Raw genomic sequence first — 9,011 nt, 5'->3', positions numbered from 1 at the left:
CTCAGTGCTATTTGAAATTCTGTCTGCTTAGCATGTGCTCATTCCATTTGGTCACCAAGTCCTATCAGTGTTACTCCCTAAAACATCTCTGGAATCTTCTTGGTTTCTACCTAAGTTAAGACTCTGAGTGTCTCCTGGCAGGGTTGGCAGAGAAAACACAGAATGCCTAGCTGCATTCAAATGTTAGAAAAACAGTACAATTTTATGTTATTAAATATAAATATGTCCTAAAAATTGCATGTGACATTCTCATGCTAAAAAATTCATTGTTCACATCAAATTCAAATGTAATTTGGTGGTCCTGTACTAAACATTTTTTTCTGTTGAGATGAAATATACATTAAATTTACCCTTTTAGCAATGTCAAGTATACAGTTCAATGACATGAAGCACATCGCAATATTGTGCAACCAACACAACTGTGTTTCCAGAACTTTTTCATCATCCCAAATAGAAACAGTACCCATTGTAGAAGAACTCCCCACTCCCTCCCACATGCACCTGGAACATCTACAATATTTTCTGTTTCTATGAATCTGTCTATTCTTTTTTTTTTAATATTTTATTTATTTGACAGACAGAGATCACAAGTAGGCAGAGAGGCAGGCAGAGAAAGAGGAAAGCAGACTCCTTGCTGAGCAGAGAGCCTGATGCCTGGCTCGATCCCAGAACCCTGGGATCATGACCTGAGCTAACAGCAGAGGCTTTAACCCACTGAGCCACCCAGGTGCCCCTGAATCTGTCTATTCTAGGTGCCTTCTATCAGTGGGGTCATATGGTATTTCTCCTTTTGGGTGTGTCTTTCTTCACTTAGCATCATGCTTTCAAGGTTCACCCATGTTGTAACATGTATCAAAACTCCATTCGACATTGATATACCACATTTTGTTTATCCATTCATCTGTTGATGGACATTTGGGATGTTTTACCTTTTGTCCACTGCTATGGACATTGGGGTATAACTCTCTGTTGAAGTCCCCACTTTTATTTTTGTTGGAATTCACTAGAAGTGGAATTGGCAGATCATAGGGTAATTCTATGTTTAACCTTTAGGTGGACCATTAAACTCTTTCCACAACAGCCATCTCATTTTGTCTTCCCACCAGCAGTACACAAGGATTTCAATTTCTCCTCATCTTTGCCAACACGTCTTATTTTCCCTGCTTAAAACGATTATGTTTAAAATAGCCATGAGTGTGAAGAAGTATTTCATTGTGTTTTTCCCATTTCATTTTATTATTATTGTTTGAGATCTACTCTTTTAACATCTGGCAAGTGCAAAAGACAGTATTGTTAGCAACGGGGGACATGTGGTACAGGGGACCTCTAGAGTATTCATCTTGCATAACTGAAACTTGCTAGCCATTAAAGAACATCTCCCCATTTCCCCTTCCCAGCCCCTGTCAACCACCATTCTACTAGGGCAAATATTTTCTTCCATTCCACCATTTCCCTCCATACTTCATTGTCATTTTGATTTGCATTTCCCAAATAGCTAGAGATGATGGAGCAGTTTTTTACGTGCTTATTGGCCATTTATATGTCTTGTGGAAAACTATCTACATAAGTCCTTTGTCCATTTTTGAATTGGTTTTTTTTTGGTTATTGTTGTTGAGTTGTAGGAGTTCTTTGTATAATCTGGAAATTCATCCCTGGTACAGTATATCATATATATGATGGGTCAATATCTTCTCCCACATTATGAATTGTCTTTTCAAGCATCCTGTATTCTTATTTGCTAAATCTGGCAAATCTATGTGTGCAAGAGTCCATCTGCACTGGTGTTTTTCAACTGGGGGAGTTTGCCCCATGGGGATATTTGGAAGTGTCTGGAGACATTTTTGGAAGTGATGACCGGGGAAGAGTGCTGCTAGCATCTAGGGATAGGGGCCAGGGATGCTGCTAAATGTTTTATGAAGCACAAACAGTCCCAGTAACAAAACACTATCCAATCCAAGAAGTCATGGTGCCAAGTTGAGAAACTCCATATCTTCTGCTTATCAGCTCATCACCATCTGCGATCTTTGGAGCGACAGTGCCCATGATGACACGGCTCTTGCAGTGTTCCTGGGGTCCTCTGAGACTTTGTTCTACTGCTATTGGTAGAGGGGGAGAGACACTGTGACAGTAAGAGGAACCAGATCACAGTGAGGCATGTCTAGAAAAATACCTCGCTCACTTTTTCCATGGAGGTTGATGGCCATGAACTTACTTTGGCAGCTCTCAAGGACCAGAGCAAGTTTTATTTCTGATAAGAAGCATCCCAGACAAAAGAAATACAGTAACCCTCACTTAATACATGGGAAATACATTCTAAGACCCCCAGTGGATGCCTGAAATCACAAATAGTACCTCACCCTACATATACTGTTTTTTTTCATATACGTACATACCTACAATACAGTTTAATTTATAAATTAGGTATAGAAAGATATCAACAACAGCTTATAGTAAAATATAACAATTATAACAATATGCAGTAGTAAAAGTTTTGTGAATGTGGTCTCTCTCTCTCAATATTACACTGTACTCACCTTTCTTCTTGTGATGATGTGAGATGAGAACATGATGATGATGTGAGATGAAGCGAGGTGAATGGCATAGGTACTGTGACCTAGTGTTACATTATTATTGACCTTTGGACTATCTATCATCTGATCATCTGCTTCTGGACCATGAATGACTGTGGGTAACTGTAACCATGTATTAGAGGGGACAGCTGTATTTATTGAGCACCTATTATAGGCACTTTCATAAACAACTATTTAATTTAATTCTCACAATGACCTTGGCAAGTCGGTATCTTTTCCCTTTTACATATGAATAAATTAAGTTTTAGAAAGGTTGTAACTTTATGTACTTCTTAGATTGGGCTGCCTTCCCCCCAGTTTGTACTCCCACGTGTAGCTTATAGATGGAAGAATAGTAGAAACATAATATTTGTTAGGTAGATGAAAGTTACATGGAAGAACTTGGATTTGCCTTTCTAGTCTAAATGTAGGCTTTTTAAGAGACAGGATCATTTGCTGTAATTTTTAAATAGTACCTTGAGTACTTAGTAGTTTATTGCTAAGGACATAATGAAGGTTCTCTAAGTACTCAGTTCTTTGAACTAAAGTGAACTGAGTTCTGTTTTTTTGGAGCAAATTCATGTCTCTGGAACCCGATTGTTTGCCTTGTATGGGCCTTCCATAGATTCCCAGAGTCTCAGAGCTGACAGATAACTTGGAAGTTATCTACTACAACATCCCACCCGGTGTCAGGAGATCCTCTTTAGCAGTGGTTCTCAAAGTGTGGCTCCCAGATTAGCAACACAGCAGCCCCTGGGAATTAATTAGAAAAGCAAATTGTCTGGCTCTCACCTAGACCTAATGATTCAGGAGCTCTGGGAGAGAGCTGAGCGATCTGTGGCTTAACAAGCTTCCCAGGTTTCTGATGCAGAGAAAGTTTGAGAACTTCTCTATTGCAATCTTGGCGGTATGATCTCTTTCTTAGACCTGCCCACTAATGAGTTTCACTGTATTATCAGATTGTCACTCGATTTTCATATCATTTTAATTGTTAGAAAGTTTCTTCTTATTTTGAGCCAAAATCTGCAGTGATTCCTACACCTTCCCTTCTTCTGCCTTCTGGAGCTAAACAGAATGAAGTTTAAGAGATTAAATGTTTCTCTATACAGATAAAGATAGGCATTATTTATGAAATACAAATCCAGTATTAGGGCAATGGGGGTAGGGTGGACAGGAACAGCCTGGGTTGCAAGGGTGATTTGGAATGTGGCCCAATCCCCTAAGGACTGCCTAGGACCAGATCAAGGCTCCAACCTCACAGCAGGCATTAAATTACTGGCTTCACAGGCTTTTATATCTTCTCTTCCACTTGATTTCTGTGTCTCTAACAAAGCAGTACAGGGGGAATTCTCAGGGGGATTTCCCCATCACCTGCCACAGACACGAAGCAACCAACACTTGTCTTCTAGCAGAGAAACTTGTCTTAACACTCTTCGCCTGTCTTTTGCAGACTCTTGTATTCTAAATGGTGCAAAGAACTTTAAGGATCATCTAGTACATCTCATACATATGAAAACAGAGGCCTGGATTACCAAACTGACCCTTGATCCTGGGATATCTGGTTCTGATCAGTTTTATTTTCATGCTATCACCTACTATCAAGACTTTCAAGACATATCTCTAAAGGCAAGGGAAACAAAAGCAAAAATGAACTTTTGGGACTTCATCACGATAAAAAGCTCCTGCACGGGAAAGGAAATAGTCAACAAAACTAAGAGGCAACCCATGGAAAGGGAGAAGATATTTGCAAATAACATAACAGATAAAGGGCTGGTATCCAAGATCTATAAAGAAGTTCTTAAACTCAACACCTAAAAAACAAATAATCCAGTCAAAAAATGGGCAGAAGACACGAACAGACACTTCTCCAAAGAACATACAAATGGCTAAGAAACACATGAAAAAATGTTCAACATCACTAGCCATCAGGGAAATTCAAATCAAAACCACAGTGAGATACCACCTCACACCAGTTAGAATTGCAAAAATTAACAAGACAGGAAACAACAGTTGTTGGCAAGGATTTGGAGAAAGGGGAGCCCTCTTATACTGTTGGTAGGAATACAAGATGGTACAGCCACTTTGGAAAACAGTATGGAGGTTCCTCAAAAAGTTAAAAATAGAGCTACCCTATGACCCTTCAATTGCATTACTAGGTATTTACCCCAAAGATACAGATGTAGTGAAAAGAAGGGGCACATGCACCCCAATGTTCATAGCACCAATGTCCACAATAGCCAAACTGTGGAAGGAGCTAAGATGCCCTTCAACAGAAGAATGGATAAAGAAGATGTGATCCATATATACAATGGAATACTACTCAGTCACTAAAAAAGATGAATACCCACCATTTGCATCAACATGGATGGAACTGGAGGGGATTATGATAAGTGAAGTAAGTCAAACAGAGAAAGACAATTATATGGTTTCACTCAGAAGTGGGACATAAGGAATAGCATGGAAGACCATAGGGGAAAACTGAAGGGGGGAATAAAAGACCATGAGAGACTCTCTTTTTTTTTTTTTTTTTGTTCACCTAAATTTCTTTTTTTTTAAATTAAAAAAAATTTTTTTATTGTTATGTTAGTCACCATACAGTACGTCATTAGTTTTTGATAACTGTGGGATACAAACTGAGGGTTTCACAGGGGAGGGGGTGGGGGATGGGGTAGCCAGGTGATGGGTATTAAGGAGGCCACCTGTTGTGATGAGCTCTGGGCATTATATGCAACTAATGAATCACTGAATGCTATATCAAAAACTAATGATGTACTACAGGTTGACTAACTGAATATAATAAAAAAACATTTTCTAAAACAGTTTTCTCGAGATATTAATTCACATGCCATAGGATTCACTCATTTAAAGTGTACTGTTAGAGCTAGATCCACAGTGTGAACAGAGAGCAGGCCCCAGGGAGCCCTGAGCAGCCCCACTGCCACCAAAGGGTTAGGTACCCACACCCAGGAGGAGCCACAACAGCAGAAGGTGGCCCAGTCTCTGTGACAGCAACGGCTTGCAGTAACGCTGACACCAGGCAGCTCACAGCCACCCACCCTCAGTGCTAACTGCAGACACCAAGCCCGGCACCACCCACAGTAGTGCAGGGAGCAACACCCAGGAGGCTCACACCAAGGCACCTGCCGGCGGGGACAAGAATGTCACCATGAGGAAGATTGTGGAAACAGCAAAATGGTTCCATGCAACAAACAGATACGGTTTCATCAACAGGAATGATACCAAGGAAGATGTCTCTGCATGCCAGACTGCCCTAAAGAAGAAGGACCCCGGAAGTAACTTTGTGGGGGAGCGGTTGCAGGAACTGTGGGTCTTGATGTCCTCAGAGGACCTTGTTGGTTTCCCAGTACAAGGCAGGAATTATGCAGAGGAGCCCATCCTAGCCATAGCGCAGGGGTCCTTCCACAGAAGTACCAGGATGAAGAGAGTGGGGAAAGAATGAGGGGTGGGAGAGTGCTCCCCAAGGCGAGGCCCCACCGCATCCACCCTGCCCAGGCTACCTATCCCACCTGCATCAACCACCGCACTCCACCCCTCCCTTGCTGGGGGAAGGGATGGAGGGTGCTGACAAGCAGGGTGCAGGAGAGCAAGATAAACCAGTGAGACCAAATACTGACGGGGTCACAGACAATGATTCTCAAGGGCCCTCCACGCCAAAAACTGCCCAAAGAGGACAAGCAATGAAAACATGGGGAATCAGAGATGAGACCCAATGTCGACAGTGCTGCACCTGCAAACATGAAGGCAGACGCCCAGAAAACCTGAAACCACAAGATGGCATAGACACCAAAGCAGTCCATCCACCTGCTGAAAATTCGGCCGCTCCAGAGGGCAGGACGGAGTAAATGCCGGCTGGCCTTCTCCACGGGGGTCTTTCGTCCTCCTACCAGAAGAAATGACTAGACATTCCAGCAATAAGAAATGAGTGAAAGGAGCACATGGGTGGCTCAATCCTTAAGTTTCTGCCTTCGGCTCAGGTCGTGATTCTGGGATCCAGCCCCGCATTAGGCTCCCTGCTCCCTAGGAAGCCTGCTTCTCCCTCTCTCACTCCCCCTGCTCGTGTTCCCTCTCTCGCTGTCTCTCTGTCAAATAATAAATAAACAAACAAATAAATAAAATAAAATCTTAAAAGAAAAAAATGGAAGGTTGGAGCCAAGACCTCAAGTGTGTGCCTTTTCTGTTGACCAGATGACTAGAACTACCTGCACTGTCTATGCCCCAGTGCTTTTCCTAGTTTTACCTCAAGACGTCTCTTTTTGGTAATGACCTGTGTGGTTTTTTTTTTTTTAAAGATTTTATTTATTTATTTGACAGAGAGATCACAAGCAGGCAGAGAGGCAGGCAGAGAGAGAGGAGGAAGCAGGCTCCCTGCTGAGCAGAGAGCCTGATGCGGGGCTCGATCCCAGGACTCTGAGATCATGACCTGAGCCGAAGGCAGCGGCTTAACCCACTGAGCCACCCAGGCGCCCCCGACCTGTGTGTTTTAAAGCCTGGTTTTTCTCAATACACCTTTAGAGATTTTTAAATTGTTTCATATTTGGTCAAGTTGAAGTTTTAAGAACCTCATTTTAAAATTTGTAATAAAAGCTTATAGCTTGATTTTTTTTTCAAAAAAGTCAACAAATGGCAAGTACATGTTAATACATGTCTTCAATAACACACAAGGGGCATCCTGGTGGCTCAGTCGGCTAGGCATCTGCCTTCGGCTTAGGTCTTAATCCTAGGGTCCTGGGATCCAGCCCCTTGTGGGGCTCTGTGCTCAGCGGGGAGTCTGCTACCCCCCCCCTTCTCCACCCTGCTCATGCTTTCTCTTGCTATCTCTCTCTCTCAAATAAATAAAATCTTTAAATATATATATATATATATAAACAAATAAAACTGTTCAATGGTTTTTGACATATTACATTATTTTCTAAAATTTATGGTAATTAGATATAACAAAATTTGCCACTTTAACCATTTTTAAGTGTACAATTCAGTGGCATTAATTATATTTACAATGTATGCAACCATAACCATTATTTCCCAAAGATTTTCATTACCCCAAATACAAACTTAAATCTATTAAACAGTAACTTCCCATTCCCCCTCCTTCAAGCTTTGGTAACCTTTAATCTAATTTTTGCTTCTATGAATTTGCCTATTCTAGGTATTTCATATAAATGAATTATACAGTATTTGTCCTTTTGCATCTGACTTATTTCACTTAGCATAATAGTTTCAAGTTTTACCCACATTGCAGTAAGTATCAGAACTTCATTTTTAAAAATAGTCTGTTGTACTCATACACTACATTTTGTTCATTCATTTGTCTGTTGGTGGACACGTGGGTTGTTTACACCTCTTAGCTATTCTGCAAGTTCATTGCAGAACATTGATGTACAAGTATCTGTTTGAGTCTCTGCTTTCTATTCCTTTGGATATAGACCCAGGAGTGGAAACTAACAAGATTTTATTGAAACACTTTTATTTTAAATTGGGAAATATTTCAAACATTGAGAAAAGTAGAGAAATGATAGACATTACCAACCTCCTATGAAAATAAAATAGATATTAATGGTCTGCCATGTTTAGTTTAATTTTTTTTTTTTTAATTTGAATGAGAGAGAGCACCATGAGCAGGGAGAGGGAGAGAGAGAATCTCAAGCAGTTTCCCTTCTGAATGCAGAGACCAACATGGGGCTTGATCCCATGACCCTGAGATCATGACCTGAGCTAAAATTAAGAGTTGGACACTTAACTGACTGAGCCACCCAGGTGCCCTGGTTTAAATTTTTTTTAAAGAATCAAAACATTAAAAAAATGGTGAAAGCTCATTCATTCCTTTTCCCTAACTTTACTGCTTCCCAAGCCACTACCTCAAAGTTTCTGCATATTTTTCCCATGCTTATTTTTATAATTTTACTATATAAATCCCCATGGGTGCTTTACATATATAAATGGAAAAAGCAATCTACATTATAATTTGAGGTATTTAAAATTATGCATAAATTTTACAATATTGCAATATTCTTTTAGCTCTTTTTTACCACTCAACATTATGTTTGGGACTTTATCCTTGTTGACATATTTGGTTTGTTAATTTTAATTGTCATATAATATTTAACAATATTTAATTAAGTTTTAAAGTATTCTGGGATTCCCTTATAACTGTTAAGTTTAACCTTCTTGTGTTTATTTTTGTTATTGATATATGTAGATTTCTACTATCTTGTTTTATTCTTTTTCATATCTATGTTTAGTTTCAATTTATTTTCTGCTCTTTTTTTGCCTCCCATTAGATAAATCAAGCTTTCTTTATTTCCTTCCCCTCCTCTATTGCTCCTGCTCTATTTCTATTCTTTCAGCAGCCACCCTTAAAATTTTAATGTGCATACTAAACGAATTCTACAGTACCTCTTCTTTTGTCTTGAATAATACAGG

Source organism: Enhydra lutris, unplaced genomic scaffold (genome assembly GCF_002288905.1).
Source record: "Enhydra lutris kenyoni isolate GAN:26980312 unplaced genomic scaffold, ASM228890v2 scaffoldscaffold37, whole genome shotgun sequence".
Classification (NCBI taxonomy): Eukaryota; Metazoa; Chordata; class Mammalia; order Carnivora; family Mustelidae; genus Enhydra; species Enhydra lutris.
Note: the sequence above shows the minus strand (reverse complement) of the source record.